Raw genomic sequence first — 20,000 nt, 5'->3', positions numbered from 1 at the left:
TTTCAAGATATCTCGAGAAAATATGTCAGTATTCCACTTTTTGTTGTCGTTTCCTGAGAAACACATCACTATTATTGGATTTTGCATTTCCGGACAGATGTTTTGAAGCGATCAGGCGTGAATAACGCATCCATGATAATATCTGTGGGGTCAAGTGCTTCCTTGTCATCTCGTTTAATTAAGCCTAAAAAGATAGATTCTTAGTGATGATAAAAATGAAAAAACTATGGAATTTATTTCCTTCAGACGTTTTTACTACATGATGAAAATAACTCTTATGGTTGGCCTTCGTGTTCAAAAATAGATGTTTCATGATATCTTGAAAAATTATGTCAGTATTTTACTTTTTGTTGTTTCCTGAGATGACGTAAACACATCACGATATTTAATTTTGCATTTCCGGACACATGTTTTTGAAGTGATGTTATCCGGCGTGTATTGTGGCCATGGTTATATCTGTGGGATGGATATTAGCACAGTGCTTCATTTTCATCTCAAGTTATTTAAATGTTACAGGATATAAGTACGAAAATTCAAAAACAGAGTGCCGCCGTCATGACAAGAACAAGAAAGATAACAAGTACTGAAAGTAGTGTACGGGCACTTACTTTCTCAAAATAGTAAATTGCTTAAAGATAAACTTAAATCCGGGCTTCCCACAGTTCAGAGTTATACGCTGCACAACACGCCCGTGTAATTGGTGCAGGTGGATACTACGTATACAAAATCGAAAGAAACGGCTGAAAGAGGGGCTCAATAGGCCCTTTGCATGATGACCGTGTCACGAGAGCTTGTCAATCATAAAAAAATGGTCGTGGTACAAAATAGATGCCAGAAATGAAAGAGCGTGATCGAGATGAAATTATCGAGAATATCAACATTGAAGCCACTGACATTTATGTGAGAGATTTTACAGTGATTTTAATGAAGTGTAGCATCATCCTAGAGTCTGAGAAGAATTAGACCTTATTCATAAATGGCGGTCACATTTATAATTCTTTTGTCCAAGTGCAAACCAAGCCTCATTTTAGAGTAAGAATTCTTTTTAATTCACTGTATGGTATCGAGGCTTGGTAGGCTAATTTGCACTTGGACAAAAGAATCATAAATTGACCTCCATTTGACCTCCTCTTGGTTTTCACGTGACGTCATCAAAACTAAAAAATAAGGAATTATCAATCCGTTTGAGATTTTAGTTTAGTTAGTTATTAGAACAACTGAAGACTTGTCTTCACAAATTTTCAGTTTGATAGCGTTTTTCGTCTTGTAATAAAGCAAGGTTGAATTTCTAAGCTTTTGCGTGACACGATATTAAAATTGAGGTCGAGAATGCTATCACGTAGGCTAAAAAAGTGACTTATCTGCTGAGATTTTGCAATCTGAACAGTCCTTGTGTGAGAATAAGTACTCACATAGATGTTTATGAGCCCTCAGAAGACGACTACTGGCTTTTTATAGCAAAACTCGATGACATATGTTTTTGTCAGCTTCCGGCCGCCATATTTGTGCCCCTGAGAGGGACACAAACATGGCGTCTCCATACAAAGCCTTATAAATTTGAGTAAAACATTTCTTCGAATATCTCCCGCACGAAACATCGCACAGACCTGAACCTTTGTGAGACTGTTTCAATATTCATCTTCTTTTATCTCTTTGATTCTTGGATTTATTTGTTGAATGGTTTTGATGATGGTGTGACAGTGAAAACCGGCAATACGTGTGCTTTTCGATCAGATAGGAGGAGTCTTTGTCGAATCAATATTATATTTAAAAAATGAAGTGGGTTTTTGAAACAAAAAACAAATTTTGTAAGACAGGCTATGTATGGGCATAGGGAGGGAAAAACGATTTAAGTTTAAGTCCCTTGCCATTTTCCTCTCATTTCGCCTCCTTTGGCCTGTCACACAGTCTATTCCTTTGGCTATTATGCATTTTTATTTATCTTTAGTAGCACTCTCATGTAACCTAATCTGAGAGCCTTTACCGGCTCACTAAACCTTGTTAGTAGAAGACATCTCACTTATTATTACGAATACCGTAATCTGATTGGCTCACTACTCGCTATCTATTGATTGATAGATAAAGTAGTCAAAAAGCCGGTGTTTTGAACAAAATCAAAGCAATGGCTGAAGAAGAGGTTGACAACAACCAACAGTGGTGCAGCAATCCATGTTCATTCAACTTCCACGGCTGCTCAGTTAGTATCGTAAACAACTCAATTACTGTTCTCTCAAAAAACACTAATGATTTATGAACTCTCGATTCTCTTGACTTTGTTCACGTTAGGACTAGTTTCAAAGTACATTTAGATCACATGTATCCCGTACAGTTTCAAATGATTGCAGTTATGATCGCGAATAATTACTGCAAATTGCCAAAACATAAGTTCGTCTCAAAACGTCACAGTGTCGGGCCCAGGTATTATGTAAATTAGGCACGCTTACGTTTTTCATTTTCAGGGAGCAAATCTTTCAAAATCAATAAAAATTGGAATTCAAAGGTAGTATGTGAGTGGATTTCTACTAAAACAATTCGAATATTGATCTGTAGATGCTTCTGCGCATGTGCGCTTAATACGCAAAATGTTTCGCGCTGGGTTTTGACCAATTCTCTTGACTGCGGGAGAGAAAAGCTTTGGGGAACCCTGAAACAAAGTGTGTTCTCATTTGTTTTCGTGAAGAACAATCAAACGCGTCTCTAATTGGTGCATTCACGTTAGCACGAGGAGTGAGCAGGCGCCATAAACTTCAAATAGCCAATTTTTGGTTATAAGAACCCTAAGGCGCATGCTCTCCTACATAGAGTTTCCCAAAACCTTGGGTCGATCCAAGGCTCTGGTGACGAGAATGGGTTTCGACCCAAAACCCAAGTTGTCATTTTAGGGCTTCCTGAGCAAATACGAAGAGTACATGCTCTCTGTCTTATGTTGGCTTTTACTCACGTGATCAACAGCCATGTTTTTCAACGAAAACAAAAGAAAACGTTTGCATAATAATAGAGTTCAATTCCCCGAGGATTTGGTCGGGCCTCCAACATGGCCGCCGTTTCTTTGTTTAGAGACTCTAACATGGCAGCCGTGACGTCATGCGAAAACCGAAAATATATATATTGGGTTTTGCATTCCTGGTTTTGGTCTGATTCCGGATTCCTGGATTTTTTTACGCCCTTCGAGACTCTGGTGTTTCTGGCGCGTGAAAAATTCAAAGTAGCAGTAGCTACACCTTCCCCGGCTGAACTTTGATGCAAAACAGATTGTCAAGAAATCTTCAATAGCCAGTGTTGCTTTAAAAACTGGTGCCCTATAATGAACTAATGTACCGCATAAAATAATATTAAGTTAACCGATAAAGTTAAGCCAAGATCAGTTACCGAAAAGACCGTTCAAATTCAGCACTTAAGCATGAAGGAAGGGTGTGCATGTTTTTAGTGTACGTGATTGGATGCATTTGGCAGATAATTGTGGTTGCTCCCGATGAAGAAAAAAGGCAAGTCATCTAAGGCGATATGTAGCGAACGTCTGGTTATCAATGACTTCAAAGTAATTGGGGAATGAAGTTTGTAGGAAAGGCTACCTTTATATGTAAGACATTTAAAATAAAAGTAAAGAAATCGAGGCCATACAACGCACAGTGGCCGGAAAAACTTTGACTGAGAGATCGCATAGACAACTGGCTGGGAAGGAAGATCTTGAGCGAATTGGTTTCTCTAGGGAGGAAATGTGTATTAATTGTGCAGCGAATCTTAATGATTACAACAGGGTTCTGAAAACTCTTTTGAAAGCTACAACGGGTAGAACGTCCAGTCTACTACAGAAAAAAGGGACGAGAAACCCCCAATGTGGCCCGGTTCAATCACATAAGGGTTGAATTTGTTGGTTCTCTACTTTTCTCAAGAGGCTTTTCTCCGGGTCCTTCAGTTTTCCCTTCTTCTCAAAAACCAATCTTTGATTTAGCCGCAGCGCTAAATACATTGGACACTTAAATGATGTTTATTACGCAAGAGACCTGTGGCAGAATATCGTTTTCATCGTAGTCAGATATCGCCAAGTGCTTTTCACAAAACTCTTGGCTTGATATTGACATGCCGGACAAACAACGAAAGGTCATTGGGAAAGCTCACATTGACTTCTCAGTGAAAACAACTTCGAGTTATTGCTTTCTCAGACTGAATTCGCAGAAGAAAGTATCCTTCAAGTGATTTTCGTCTGCTCTGAGAGCCAGCAACTTGATCCTCCTTTGAAATCAATTTTTTCGATCAAGCGCGACAGAACAGCGATGAACGCGGGAATATTATACCTCTTGCCCTTATTTTCGGTTCCCACTGTAAATAGGTCTAAATAATTGTAACTAAAATTGTTTTTTTTTTTAATGTGAGCACATACGCAAGAGATTGATTCATGAAAGCGCTTGAAGTAGCAAGGGAAATGTTCGATTATCATCATACTTAACCTACCTTGGCACTTTGACCACGTCCCATCCGACTCTCAGTCGTCTTGAGGGATCAGTGACATTTGCAACCAAACTTTACATTTTACAAAGACATCCCACGTAAACGCTTGCGTCGAACTTACATTCAACTATGAAGCAGAAAATGACTGGGATCCATGTTCTGCCATCTTCGGCGTGAAATTGAAAATATCAAAAGTTATCATGGAAAATACGGGGAACCTTTTTAGCCAAGGAGAGAGATTGCAGACAGGCCTGTCCTTCTGACAGCCACTTTAGTTTCTGTCTCAAATGCTTTCACTTCCTCTTTTTCGTAAGCAATACCCCAGTTGATGGCTTGAATTCCTGATAGACCATATTCCACTATAATATGCTTCATCAGGGAAGGAGTGACTCGTTTGACTTTAGAATACTCCCACAGATGCTTGCAGCAAGCCTGCCTTAATCAAGCTGCCAAACGCGATCTGATCCACTACAACAACTGGCGTGGCATCAAGTTGCTGAAGATGACAAGAAAGGTGTCTGCAGAGTGATTTTAGCATGGTAGCTTGTGGAGTGCTGGTTTTTGTAGCGCTGTAGGAACAAGTGGTTGAGCTGGTGCCCCTTGTTCTCCATTTGTTTGAAGTATGACGTAGTACTGGCGTAAAGGCAATGTTCGATAGTTGGTGTATTAGCCATCGTTAAAAAAACTCATTAATAATGCATGAGCCTAACCGCCTATCAAAACACCGATAAAACGTCACGTGTATGAGCTTTATATCCTGATAAAACACTCCTCGTTAGTATTCTTTATATAAAGAATACTAATAAGGCATAGCTTGTTTTTCTTGTATGCTAATATTCACCTCTCACATTTTGAACCATTGTTTTGAGTCCAGAGGGACACGGTCTTTGTGGAATGTTTTTTAGGCCGTCCAAAAAACTTGCAGCTCGTGTTTTATCGGGTCTAAAAACACTCGGCTACGCCTCGTGTTTTAAGCCCCGATAAAACACGGCTGCTCGTTTTTAAAACATTACTTAAAGCATCAGAATATTTGCAGTGTGGAAAGATTGCTCTTAGCACACATCTCTGCATCGCTTCCAGATGACCAATGACTGAGGTATCCAGTAGACGGGAAAAACCATGCTGGCTCTGCATACTCAATAACAGATCTGATGGATGTTATGTAAATGTGGACAAGTTCGTTAGCAGCCACACCAGCTCGTTTGAGTAGTCTTATATAGGGTAGATACGTTTTGCTGCCTTGTTGGTGACGGCGTTGATATGATCTTTACATTTCAGATCATTTGTTCCGTGGACACAATTACGTACCTTCTAAATAGTCACTCTTTCGAGTTGGTCATTCCCGATGGTGATTTTTGGGATGTCCGGTAGTAGGCTTTGAAAGCACGCGAGCATTTCGTTACATAGGTGGGTTGAAAATCTGGCCAATGAAATAGAAGGAGCAGCTAATTAACATGGACTGCAGCGAGAAGTTTGGAAAATAATTCGTCAGATTAATAACAAATCTTCACAAACCCCAAGTGCCGTGAGAGCAAAAGACGGAAAATTAATCTCTGATAAACATCTAATGGTTGAGAGGTGGCTAGAGCACCGAAGAACTTCTGAATCCTTCAGCAGAACAGTGGGGCTCAGCTGGAGAAGAAGTATATACCAGAAGTATTAAGTGATGAAGAAATTATCCGTGGCTTTCCTGACTTGTCTGACGAAGATGGTCCTCCTCCATCAGGTGAAATATCAGATGCGCTAAGAAGGCTTAAGAATTACGAGAGTTCCGGAATAGATAATATTACAAATGAACAGCTGAAGTATGGCGCACCTGGTAGAGTACCATGGCTAAAGTGTATATTTGACAAAGTATGGTGCAATGAAGAAATACCAGATGATTGGTTCAAGGGAGCCATTACAGTGATTGGAAAGAAAGGAGACACTTCACATTGTAGTAACAATCGTGGGATTATGCTCAGGTCGACACCATCAAAATTTTATTTAAGAAATAGAAAACATGTACCGTGTTTCTATCGAGTTACAGAAACACGAGTAAAAGTTTGGGGGAACGAGAAATGCTGAGGGAACACGAGCCGCAGGAGAGTGTTTCCACAGCTTTTCGAGTTCTCCCAACCTTTCACGAGTGTTTCTATAACTCCATAGAAACACGGAGTACATGCTTTCTCTTTCTTCTAGAAAACAACGCGACGAGAAAAAGGAAAATAACCTGTTAACTCTAATTATCAAAATGTAAATTCTCTTTGCTCGCGCCATGACTACGTCAACAGCTCGTGCTAGTTCTGTGTCTCCGGCATTGAGTTGTAGAAAAAGGATTTTTAACCAATCAGCGCGCGTATTTTCTTAGGACTGTTTCTAACAGATTATACTGCTCAAACGATTGGATGGGGGACTGGAATCTATATTTAGGGAAAACCAATGTGGTTTCAGAAAAGGGCGATCGTGTATTGATCAGTTGTATTCTCTGAAATGTGTCATACATAATTATCTGGAATTTAATCTACCGTTGTATGCAAACTTCATTGATTTTAAAGCGGCATTGGACTCTGTCAAGGACTTTTATTTGGGTGGCGTTTCAGCATGAAGGGGTTCCCAAGCAAGTGCCAACTTGTAAGCTGCAAAATAACGATAACATTGCACTTTTTCAATCGAGACGTTCAAAAAGCAAAATAAACATGGTGAAACTTTTGGAAATTTGAGTTAAAGTTCGAAGGATTTTAGAGAAATTTTATATGGGAAGTAAAAATGTCGTATGCGCATAGTCAAATTTTCGTTTCTTGTTCATGTTAAGTAAGCTGTAAAAGTTTGGTAATTTAGTAAATTCAAATACTGAGTCAGGATGGTTTGGAATTGGAAAAGCGATTTACCTGGAACTTTTGATTTACTGTGATTACCCCGAGATAATGAGCCATTTTTCTCATAAATATGCATTATTTTTTCATATTTCGGTGTCATCGAAGCTTGCTTAAGAGACATATCGGTTTGAATAAAATAAAGATGAGGTCAGTAACTCTTTACACCAAGTGAAACAGCAGATATTTGCATTTTTAGGTTAAGAATAGCCGAATTGACATAATGCTGCATGCTGCTTTTTTGTGGTGAATCATCCACTTACTATGTTCCTTGGGGAGCACTTTGTCAGAGGAAAACGCGAAGAAACAAGTTGTTAATGCTAAGGTAGCAATTTTCGACCATTTTCAAACAGAAAAAAAAACAGGAGAGTTTGGCTCGCCCAGAACGTAATTAAAGTTAAGCCAAGCATGTTTCGCGTGAATCATGCGTGATGATTTCTCAGCTCTGAATGATGTAAAATGAAACATGACGGGAACGAAGACAAAAAATGTGAAATTCTCTGTCATTACAATTTACAAAAGTGATAAAAATTGGTCGCAACGAGAGGTCTGCAGTCCACAATAGGCTTAATAAAAATGTGATAAAAATGCTCATGACACAACATAACGAACCGGCCACTAAAGCGTGTTTCTCACTTTGCGATAAGCACAAGCGTAAGCACAAGGATGAGCTTGTGACGTTTACACAGTGAGACAAGCAGACGAAAATTTGACATACGCAAGCCTAGTAACGTCCGAGAAAATCAAGTAAGATTCAAGATGGCGTGCTAATCTTCAAGCTTGTGCAAACTCACGCCAGTTCCAGGGGTTTCAATAACTTTTGCGGTAGATGACTGGGCTAATCAATGTAAGCGGCGGTCACTCTTATCTTTTACAAGGGTTTGAGTGAAAATCAAGGCAGAGTAGCCAGCGGTGAGAAACACATTTCTGACAAACAGACGGCGGTATACCCCCGATGACCGGCTTCTAATGAAACCCCTGCGGTTTCCACTTCTGAAATGATAACCACAACAGTGAGATAAGCATACGCGCAAGGAAAGGAAAATGTTTCCTTTCTTGCGCTTTACGCTGATGCCTATTCCTCGTTCATTTCGAGCCGGTTCCCACACATTTTTTTTATGCATGCTTACGCTTGTCCTTATTACACAAGTGGGAACTAGGCTAAAGCTGTAGCTGAATCATGTTGCAAATGAGATGCAGGATTCTCTTTCAAACTATTCGGAGTGAACGGATTTGTTCGGAAATCTACTGTCTGTAACTCTGCTTGTATATTTGATGGACAGTTATTTTCCTGTAGATTTGCATTCGTAAGAGACTAACCGCAACCAATTGGAGTCTATTAAGAACCCACATGGGAGTTCAAGTGAGACAAGAGTATAGCCATTCTGCACCATGAAGCAGCCGAAGGTATACCACTGTTGAAAGATGAAGACCACGAGGAGCCCTCGACATATCGCCCGGTCTCTGTTGCGAAAAGGCGTCACTATAACAAGAGAATACGAGGTAAGAGAGCGAACCCCAGTGCTCCATGATAATTATTTGAAATTTATTTATAGATTCCGCCCGTCCTGCAAAGGTTTTATATACCGGTGTCTCTTGTTACCTTGACTGCGCTGTCCATTTTCAAACCGAACTGACTAATAGTTCGTCGTCCTTGAAATAACCACGCCGTATGACATAGGGCTAATACTGAACAAATTTTAAACACTCTTCATCGTGAGAGGATCTAATAAAGGGGTCGCTCTCTTGCATTATATTCTCTTAACTATTTAACAATTAGACCCGTAACCCGCAAGGGCTACGGGTCAATAGGGACAATAGGGATATTGACCCGTGGCCCTTGAGGGCGAAGGGTCTAATTGTTTTAGTATCACCAAACTAGTCGGACAGAAAAGGCCTATAATAAAGTTAGCAAATGTAAGTTGAAAATATATTTATTTGGGAATAAAACGAAAGAAAGCGTCACGCTTTTCGCTACTCGAGGACTATTACTAATAGTCCTCAAGTAGCGTAGCCAATCAAAATGTAGCATTTGCATTAGTCCACTAGTTGGGTGATACTAAATAACAATTCACCTCTTCTGAAGGAGAGAAGTGATTCTCGCACTTATCTGGGAAATTTAAGCAATTGTCTCTAATAGAAACCTGAAAAATTTAGGTGGCTTGAACGGGATTCGAACCCATGTCCTTTGCGATACTGGTGCGATGCTCTACCCAAGATCAATGCAACGTAAAGGACACTGGGATTGTTTGGCGCGAAAGCGAGGCTTTGGTAAGTACACTTTCAATATGGCGGAAGTGGATTTGTTTCAGTCACGCCACGCAAAGACGATGTGCAAAAATGGCTGAAAGCACGCGGAATCAAAACAACAGGTCGAAAGCAAGAACTAATAATCGAAACAACCGTGGAAAGAGAAACCAGAGAGAAAGGGCAGCAAGAAAAGAGAGCCGTACAAAAACTTCAAACTCACTCAGTAGTCCTTCCGAACCCAAAGACGCTGAACCGACTGGTCGCAAGATCTATCAAAGCTTTCCCGTATAACTTATACCGAAATCAAAAACTACCTCGTTTATGGAAGTTGCAAATTTTACAAAAGCGAAGACATGAGGTGTTTTAAGAAACTTTAAGACTTCATTGATAAACGATTCCTAAAGTTCCAAGCCCATGTTACTCGTCTTCCAAACAACAAGCTCTAAAAACAGCTCCAATTTATTTACGTGACACACCGATCTCTTAATGTGATCCACCTTCCCACACGCTTGCCGTGGGAGAACAGTTTTGCTGTTCCCAACCCAGCTTACCACATGTTTGGCATGTGAGGCTGCCACTTAAAGGGGTGCTAAACACACCCGCCTGGTATGTTAGCTACGCCATGCTGATCAGGCCCAAAAGGCCGAAACAGCTGTCCATGGCTGCTAACTGACCGGGTGAAATGGTTGTGCGCATGCATGATGTGTTGGCCACACCGGGTTGGTGTTAGCTTGTGTCACCTTGCTTTTATTGTTGTTCCAATCTATGATTCCCGAAGTTAAAACCACGCAATATCTTTGGAACAAATGAGTTACGACGGTATTCAGACTAGAAGACTGATGCAGTCAGGAGCAAAATTCAGACAAGCTATTGATTCTTGGTATGGAACCCGCAGAACAAAGCAAGCCAAGTGAGACACTTCTCCGGAAAACTATCATTGTCATTGTCATTGAAAGCTTTCAAGTTTTTTTTAAGGATGGTCATGTACAAGACATTAGTTTAAGTCTTATCAAAGACAGGAGTGGCTACTGCTTTGTGAAATCCAAGGTATTGTCATCAATGCCTCAAGACCGAGTTTACAGCATGTAGGTCTCGTCGATTGTAAAGGAAACGGCGAAATTGTTTTCAGCAAATTGTATTTGCACAGCAGGGTATGTAAACGAGGTTTACTTTCTTTTAACTACGTCCTTTTATTGTAATCTTATCAGCATGGTATACATGGCGAATCTGGACACATCCTACGACTAGTACTGTTCTCCTAGGATTGTATACAAACGTATTATAACCATGTAGGATACATTTGAGCAGACTGGTTGAAGAGCTTCACGCCTCTGACAATAAATGAGAACTGGACGAGATGAAGGGGGTGACAATTATCCTCCCCCCCCCCGCCCAAAAAAATGCAAAGGAGAATTGTCACTTATAAAAACATCATGCTAGTGGAGGTTCTGTCTAAAAAAATTGGCCTTTATCTCAGGGAAAAATAAGGCTCACGGACAAGTTGCCTTTTAAAAACATTCTTACTGTGATAACTTCCCCACACCCCGGCCCGTCCAGGTACTTCTAATATTCCCTCCCTTAGAAGGGTGGATACCTGATTTCTCACAGCTGAACCCTAACACTGCTCTCACTTCAGGTTAGGTGAGGCCTGTAATCATATACCAGCACTAATGTTTGCTCTAGAAGACTATGGAAAGGGCGACAATGACACTACTACAGAAAGTGTTACATGCACATCCAAACCCTCTGAGTGGAACAAGCCATGCAAAAGGAAGCTTAGTCCAAGCGTATTGATGAGATGAGGCCAATCAAGCACAGATACGGGAAATACTAAGAAGGACAGCAGTTCCCAACACTAACGTGTATAAAGCCTGTTCCTTCCTAAGCTTTTAGATGATCTACGAAGGGTAAATCCTCAAAGTGCTTTATTCACGGCCTTTGAAAAGCACATTGTTCCATCAGATGATGACATTGCAAGTGATTTTAAACGTTGGAGCGTATGAGGAAGTTTCAAGCTCTCTAGTTTATGAGGATCTATCTAGTTCTTCCCTAAAAATAGTACCTGAACAGCACTCACATGAACAAAGCACAGTAAACTCAAATCATGCACAACTTTGTCACTTGGGTTGCATATGTCCATTTAGTGCTCTTCCCCCAAGTATCAGTGACATAAAGGAGAAAGCCATGGGAATAAAGAGAAAACTAATTTTTACTGAGAAGGAAATTCAGCTTGTTGAAAACAAAACAAGGCTACAGTGTAAAGATTTCAATTGGTATTTGCATGGCAAAGGAAGAATAACTGCATCAAAATGCCAATGTGTAGCCAGCCTTAAACTTACTGCATCTCCTTCAAAGGCCTCTCAAAGAACTACTACAAGGTGACAGGTTACCTCAGACTTCTGCCATGCGTCAAGGTCTGGAAAAGGCGGATGACATTGCAGATACATTTCTTTCCAAAATGGAGGCTGATGGAAAACATGGTTTTTCTTTGACGAAGTGTGGGCTCTTAATAAGCAAGACGCATGAGTTTTCGGGATCAAGTCCTGATCGAATAATTCAAAACCCATCAGAGGAATCCCCAGGTGTGGCTGAGTTTAAATATTTGCAAGTAAAAGAAAATGAGACATTACGAGATTTGTTACTAAGACAAAACATCTGTGTGAAAGGAAATAAAGGCAACTATACTAGTCTACTGGTTAACAAAAAGCACAAGTGCTTTTTTCAGCTTTACCAGCAAATGTTCGTCAGGGAATCACAATGGGGAATTCTTATCATCAAGGGAGCTAATGGAGACATTTTCATGAAAAAGTTAAATTTGAAGAACATTTTTAGTCTCCTATATTGGAAAAACTTGAAAGGTTTTTTGATTCTGTCATGATGTATGAACTTGCTTACCCACGAGTTCAACTTGGTCTTGAGAGTCAGAGTAATCTTTTCGGAATCATTGTAAGATTTTTTGTTTGCTGTGTTACGATGTATTAATTGTAAGCTCACATTAATTTTCAGTGTCACAGGTCACTCTGCTCCACAGCACATGAAGAAAGCTAGCATCCTCATAGACAGTGGCATTGCAAAACTCAACAGTAATATACGTGTTTTAATAAATTTCACGATTTACAAAATAACATGTCCATATTACGGGAAAGCCTTCATATGGTATTTTCCCCACTAAAAAAAATCACATTGTGGAACATATGAAGCTGACTGGGGTTTTCACCGTAATCCTCCCAAATGACTTTCCTTAATCATTAAGAGGATGGTAATGACACTGAACTCACAAGAGGAGGCTGAAGGTTGGTAAGGGCTGCGCAAACTAACACTACGTTGTTAGCATTATGCCACTCAGTGGCAGGGATGATACCTTGCAATATTCTAAAGTTTTTGATTTGTTCCATTTTTCTTTCAACATGGATTCGAACTGCAGCAATTCTCCTTCTTTCGTTGACTTCCTGTCTTGTAAGCTATCTATTTGAGTCTCACTTTGGAGGGATATTCAAGGAGACATCCAAAGATTCCAGTAAGTCCTTAATTGCAAACCCTTTGTCTGCTATCACATGCGTACGCTGTCACTTGGTTGAAGAAGAAGTAAACCACTCTCTTTGACAATTTGTTCCATATAACTTTGGATGAGCTGATTTTTTTCAATCCTATGTGCGAAATGCTGGTTGTCATGAAGGCTTGGAAATAGCTTAAACCCATTGTTAGAAAAAATATGTAGCAGATTTTAGTTGATGATTCGATGGCTTAGCTGTCAATACAGAGGAGATGATGCGAGGGTTCGAATCCTTGGAGAGGCATGGAATGTTGTGGAAGCTCAAGGTAAGTGACACAGTTCGTTGGTAGTAATGTAAGAAACAGTGAAGAAGAAGAGAAGGAAAGGGAGAGACGGTAAGTGGAAGAAGGACGGAAGGCAAAGGAATTATTTGTTCATTTTTTTTAATATGCTCCACTAAAAATCCAGGCCCATTTTTTTTTTATTACATCCCCCAAGAAAGGGAAAACTCTTTTCTGGACAGTTCATCATAACCTAGATTGAAAAAATTGACCTAGGCTGGAAAAAGCAACGTAAGTTGAAAAGTTAACCTGAATTTAAATCCAACCTGTATTTTTATTTTTAACAGGTACACCTCGATGGGCTCCATACCACACACAATATTGCTTACCAGTCATAAACTATAATTTTGCCGAATTTGGTGCTTTACCACGAAACTCACAATTACTTTTCAATTCTGCTTACCCTGCAAGCAGGCTCTTCAGTTGAAAATGGCGCGCGAACGAAATATAAGGATTTGGTGACTAGTTACCAAGCCATTACATTTCGATTACTCGCCATTTTCAACGGAAGAGCTTGTTTGCTCGCTACATTCTGCCGGACTAAATCTGACGCATTTGAAAAAAAAGAAAAAAAAAAAAACCTGTTGAAAGTTCCCCTTTTTTTCTCAGTAGTATGTCGTAAAAATTATGGAATAAATTTTCGTGGGCTTCACGGTAGCGTGATAATACCACGCGACAGGCTTTTCTAGAGTTTTACTGACATGCACTGGTTTCTATGCTTGTTTTAAGACTACCTCTTCCATTTTTCAAATGGGATCCAAAAGTCAAAAACGATATTCCCAAATCGTCTTTTCGATTCGGTAATACATTGTTATCCCCTCCCTCCTTAGCAGTAACAGCAGACAATTAAAAATCTCAGAGCACTTAAAATATGGCAGCTAACAAATAAGTTATTTCTTTATTCCCCAGAACGCTGGTGCGTGGCTCCTTTTCTCGAAAGGTTTTATTTCGTACTACAGTTCTTGCCAAGTTTAACAACAATTCATCATGGACAAATTCTAATCTACGGGAAGCACTGCTTGTAACAAAGGTTTGAAAACGAACTTCCTTAGTTCGCGTTGGCGCCGCAATAAATCAATGGATTAAGAAGCGAATTAATCGTAACTAAGGTCCAAACCATTTCCTTTAAAAAATAGAGTCTGTTATCAAAATTCCTAAATACAAGGAATAAAATCCCGGGTAAGATGCACAGTCCAAGTGCAGCGAATACCAACACAGTTGTCTTAAGCGCTTTGCCTTCCTTTAAGAATCTTTCTACATCTTCTTGCGAAAGACATTGAGCTTTAATCATCTTTTTATGTCGACGGGTCTCTGAGTACAGGACAGCGTAAGAACACGAAACGAAAGCTACACTCGCTATTGCTATATGTGCTCCAAATACACCGTATAGGCTACTTTTTTTATCAATTTGGTACAATCCAATACGACATGTACCACTGTACATCCAAGAAAACAAGATTGCCAACTTGATGTTTCTTTTCGTCAGAACTTGGTGGTAGCGATACGGAAATTTGATCGCACACAGTCTCTCGCAAACAACTGCCATGAGATGCAGACACGAGGAAAGAGACAACCAGGGAAAAAAGAACCATAAAAAATTGAAGAAACCGGCAAACGTTTTCTTCTGTATCAACTAACTGGGATAAGTTCCAAATGATGAACAATGGCTGAGACGTCAGACCTGTCAAGACGTCGGTGACTGCCAAACATGCCAACATAATGTTCGCGTTACTCTGAAGACTGGGTCTTCTTTTTATAGCAACTATCACCGTATTCAGTCCAACTGTGAATGGACAAGCGATGGTGTTAATGGTTATGTTAAAGATTAAGTAGACAACTCTGTAGGCTTGTTGTGTTTCGTCTTGCGTAGAAGAGTCCATCTCTTTGGTAATGTTTGTCATATTCGAGGCAGTCAAGTTCGCCATTCTACGAGACGGGCAATACTAACCTACAAAAGTAGCGTTGTTGTTTAGTTCATAGCCGTTGAAGGTACGCCTTACAGGATAAGGAATTAACTAGCTAATTCAGAAGTTGAATAATTTTATCTTCGTGAGAGAAAAACAACACGTCATTTCGACATCAAACTTCAGAACAGCTGCATAATCTTTTAAAAGTTTTCGGCTTTAAGAGGTCCGTCTTTTGTTTAAAGTGCGACGGAAGATTACACTTGGACTGAAAAAAATAGCTGCCTGGCTACTTTCAAACAGATTTATGTTGTTTTTAAGTAGTCTTCTTCTCTCTAGTAAGGTAGATGAAAACAGATCGTTATTCCTGCTCCGATGAGTATAATAAACTCTCACTGCATGTTGTTACAAAACTGGCACACAATGCCAAAAAAGTGTTGTCATTTCACAGAACACCACATATTTCTTCAAGAGTGATCGTTGGCTGGCTTATAAGCAGTTTTAACGAAAACGAAACTTGAAAACTGCTAAAAATGGTTAGCCAGGATGAAGTCAAGTTGCCGTTCATGCGTGTTTCTTTGATTTGTAATCGGTTTTTCTCGTTAATGCTTCTGGATTAAGACTGAATACGTTTTGCCAGCTAATTACTGTGCCGCCATGTGGACTTGAATGTTCCAGTTTCGGGAAATTCTCACTAAAGGCTATAGTAGTTTTTCCCTTTCACGCTATGGCCTTGATTTTCTTTTTCTTTAGCTTAAAATAAATTTGAATCAACAAACTTTTCGAAACTGATTTCACGATAAAAGTTAATGTTAAAAAACAACGACGTTTCGACCGCTCGACGGTCATTTTCAAGTTAAAAAGTAAAATATGTTTGTATGCACTTAAATGTATGCAATCGATTATAATAATGCTAATGAGAATACTGACTAAAACTCTAAATATGTACATAGAAACAATGATGAAATGGTATATGAAATGAATCATATATGAACTGCGGATATGAACTCAAGTGAAGCTACGATCTTCGCAGTTATGAGCGCAATTTTTGCAATTGCGTAGAGACTCCTGAAAAATTCAGGACTTCAACGGGGTTGCGAAAATTGCGGAATGAATGATTAAAGAAAAAAACGCTAAAGTGATAGAAAAAATATAAAAAGTGAAATAATTAAGTAAATAGCTTCGCGCGGATCGAGTCACTGTTTGTTCAGTTTTGGTTTAAGTTTACGAATACAAAGCATTTCAAAAATCAAGCAGTCGAGTTTGCTCTGACACTGCTTCAAAATCTCGAAATTGCTTCCCCCCTTCGTCTCAAGATCCTTTCCGTGCTCATCCTTTACGTGGTAGCCGATTGTTGAGCGCTTATGTTCCTCCACACGTATGAAAAACCAGGTTTAAAAAAATCGCTTAAATCAAGTTAAATCGGTAAAATAACGACACCAGGAGCAAACAACAAACGTATGAATAAGATAAGCCATTTTTATTGAAAATTTCCACTTTTAACTACCTCCATGGATAGCTTGTAGAAATCCCATACAAACCCTTATAATTCGACGCCATATTGTGTTCCTTGTGTGGTTCATAAAGAGAGCTTGGGCTGCCTGTGGTTCTGCCATCAAGAATGCGAACGTCTTAAAATTGTTTTTGCTCGCCTGCATTATCTGAAACCCTCGTAGAGAACACCATCAGACTTTTTATCGAAATGAGAGTTACTGGTGAATACACGAGTATGAATACATCTCCTAATGTTCTCGAAAGGCTCAACCTGCCTGCTGAGATTCATAGGGATAGACAGTTTTTCAATCAAATAGCATGGTATCATGGTGTCTTGTAAAGGTAACACTTAGGAAATTCAAAATGCCGTATTTTCGAAACGAAAGACGTCACGGAACTGGAAACTTAAAAAAGTATTTATTTCTAGGTCATCTTTAATTTTCAAAAGAGAAAATTTCAGAAGACCTTGCCAATTTGATGATTCGCTGTGAAACCATCTGCAGTTTGACAGTCACGTGCTAAGTATTCAACAAATGTCTCCGCTCAAACGACTTTTGCGTTCCTTGAACGGCTTAATTAAACGCGTAAACTGGCTCAATTTGTCGGTTAGAAACAAAACCCGAAAGATGAGAGAAGTAAGTGTTGTAAGAATTAAAAGCTCACCTCAAATCAGCGAACTTTATTCTTTACAGATTATCGTTCACGGAAAACGAGGCACCAGAGCATTTCGTTAGTCCTCGCGAACTATCGGCAAATCATCGTACTGTTGCAGAGTCCGAACTTTGGTACTCTAAGTGGCTCCGAATTGTATTCTATTTTCACATAGTTATCTTCGGAAAAACCAACGCGATGGCATGCATGCTCAGTAGTCACAAAACTATATTACACAAACCAAATCATTTTTTCGACGCGGCAATTAATTGTTATCCGTGCCAGCCTCGCACTGACAGCAGACAGTTAAAAGCCTCTCAGAGCACAAACAAATTTTATTCTCCAGAACGCCAGTGCTTGTCTCCTTTTCTCGATATGCTGGGTTTTATTTTGTATACCTACGGTTCTTGTCAGGTTTCCCAACAAGTCAAAATGGAAAAATTCTAATCTATGGGAAGCACTGCGTGATGTGACAATGGTTTAAATACGAACTTCCGTAGTTCTCGTTGGCGCCAGCAATAAATCAATGGATTACGAAGAGAGTCATTGTAATTAAGGTAAAAACAATTTCTGACACAGAGTTGACTGCGTTGACGTAATGTCTGAGTACAAGGAAGAAAGTTCGGGCATGATGCACAGCCCAGAGCAGCGACTACTAGAACAGGTGTCTTTAGCGCCTTGCTATCCTTTAAGAATCTTTCTACATCTCCTGTGAAAGGCACTGAGCTTTAATGAGCTTTTTATGTCGACGGCTCTCAGAGTATAGTACAGCGTAAGAACAACGAAACGAAAATTACACACGCTGGGTATGTGTGCAGCATAAATACCATAAAGGCTACTTTTGTATACCAATTTGATACAGCACAATACGACATTTACACTGTATATCCACAAAACAGATTGCCAACTTGATGTTTCTTTTTGTCAGAACTTGGTGATATCGATACGGACAATTTGAATCGCAAACAGTCTCTCGACAAACGACTGCACATGAGAGCAGGACACGAAGAGCAAGAGCCAACCAGGAACAGAAAAACCATTTAAAACACTGAAAAAAAAAACGGCAAAACGTTTTCCCCTCGGTTCACACTTAACTGGGATAAGTTTCCAAATGATGATAGATGGCTGAGACCGTCAGAACCTGTCAAGACTTCAGTGACTACTTGCTAAACATGCCAACATAATGGTCGCGTTTGCCCCGAAGACTGGTGGTCTTTGCTCTTTTATAGCAACTATCACCAACATATTCAGTCCCAACTGTGAATGGACAAGGCGATGGTGGGTTAATGACTACGGTTATATGATTAAATAGACTGCTCTGAGTCGTGTTGTCGTTAGTATTGCGTAGAAGAGGCCATTTCTTTGGATATGCTTGTTAAATTCGATGCCAGTCAAGTTCGCCCATTCTTCCGAGACAACAAAGGCAATACTGATCTACGCAAGCAGCGTTGCGTTTTAGTTTATAGCCGTTGAAAGATACGCCTCATTACGTAACAGGAGATTAAATATATTAATTCAGAAGTTTAATAATTTTTTTCCGTGAGAGAAAAACAACATGTCATTTCTACGGAAATGTCAGGACACGCTGCAAAATATTTTAAAAGATGCTGTCTTTGAGAGTTCGGCCATTTTGTTTGAAGTACTACGGACTAGGAATACATTGGACTGAGAAAAATCGGTGCCCGGTTACTGTCAAAACAGCTTGTTGTTTTGCAAAATAGTCTATACTCTGAAGGCTAGTTCTTGTTAGTTAGGTTTATGAAAACACAGAGCGTTCTTCCTACTTCTCCGCATGAATATAACAAAACTCTCACCGTTTCGTTATAAAATTGGGTGTCCAATGCATTTCGCACAAACAACACATAAGTGATCGTTTCAATGGTTTACATTCAATACGTAAAAGAGACTTGAATGAACTTAATGCTAAAAATAGTTCGCAGGCTGAAGTAAAGTTGCTATTCAAGTTTCTTTGATTTGCAATCGGTTTAATTCTTTTATCATTTGTTGCAGGAGTTGAATCCATAATACGTGTGGATTAATGTTTGGGAATTAGTTTTCCAGCTAGCTAATTAAAGTCCCCAAGTGAAACAATGAATGTTCCAATTTCCCGAAGGTTTCACAGAAAAGCTAATGTAGTTTTTTTCGTTGAATCAACGTTAGACTAACCACGAACAATGTACTTTCACAAGCACCTGTCAACGTTATTGTCAAATCAGGTCATCTCGTGAATTTGTGCTGGTCTGGAATCCTTATGCGATAGATTAGAAGGCGAGATTGCTGTTCACAATTTTGTTAGCGAACGGGACTTGGGGGCGTGATGCCCAACGCGGGTGCCAAGCAGAAAGGTCTCTGATGAGTCCCATGATCGGAATGAAACGAAGGCTTCGTAAGACTAACAAACGAAACAATGTATTTTCACACAGTAACTGTCAACTTTATTTTGTCGATCACGTTAACCTTAAATTTTCTTTTTCTATTACTATGAGCTTAAAGAAATTGAAATACCCTTAACCATAACCGTAAACGCCTTTTTAACCCTCGAACGAGACAAGCCTAAGTTAAA

At 39.6% G+C, this 20,000-nt stretch overlaps 1 protein-coding gene and 1 pseudogene across 1 annotated transcript in view; both read left to right on the top strand.

Moving 5' to 3' along the window:
* LOC138013021 (histamine H2 receptor-like) overlaps positions 1-2,478 on the top strand; it is a 5,032-nt gene extending 2,554 nt beyond the window's left edge. The window contains exon 1 of the mRNA XM_068859983.1: positions 1-2,478. This exon is cut by the window's left edge and continues 2,554 nt beyond it. The gene's annotated coding sequence lies outside the window, so the exon portion shown is untranslated.
* Positions 829-11,388, top strand: LOC137968352 (uncharacterized; annotated as a pseudogene).
* The last annotated feature ends 8,612 nt before the right edge of the window (positions 11,389-20,000 follow it).

This window comes from Montipora foliosa, chromosome 8 (genome assembly GCF_036669935.1).
Source record: "Montipora foliosa isolate CH-2021 chromosome 8, ASM3666993v2, whole genome shotgun sequence".
Lineage (NCBI taxonomy): Eukaryota > Metazoa > Cnidaria > Anthozoa > Scleractinia > Acroporidae > Montipora > Montipora foliosa.
The sequence above is the reverse complement of the archived record's forward strand: the minus strand, read 5'-3'. Positions and strand labels throughout refer to the sequence as shown.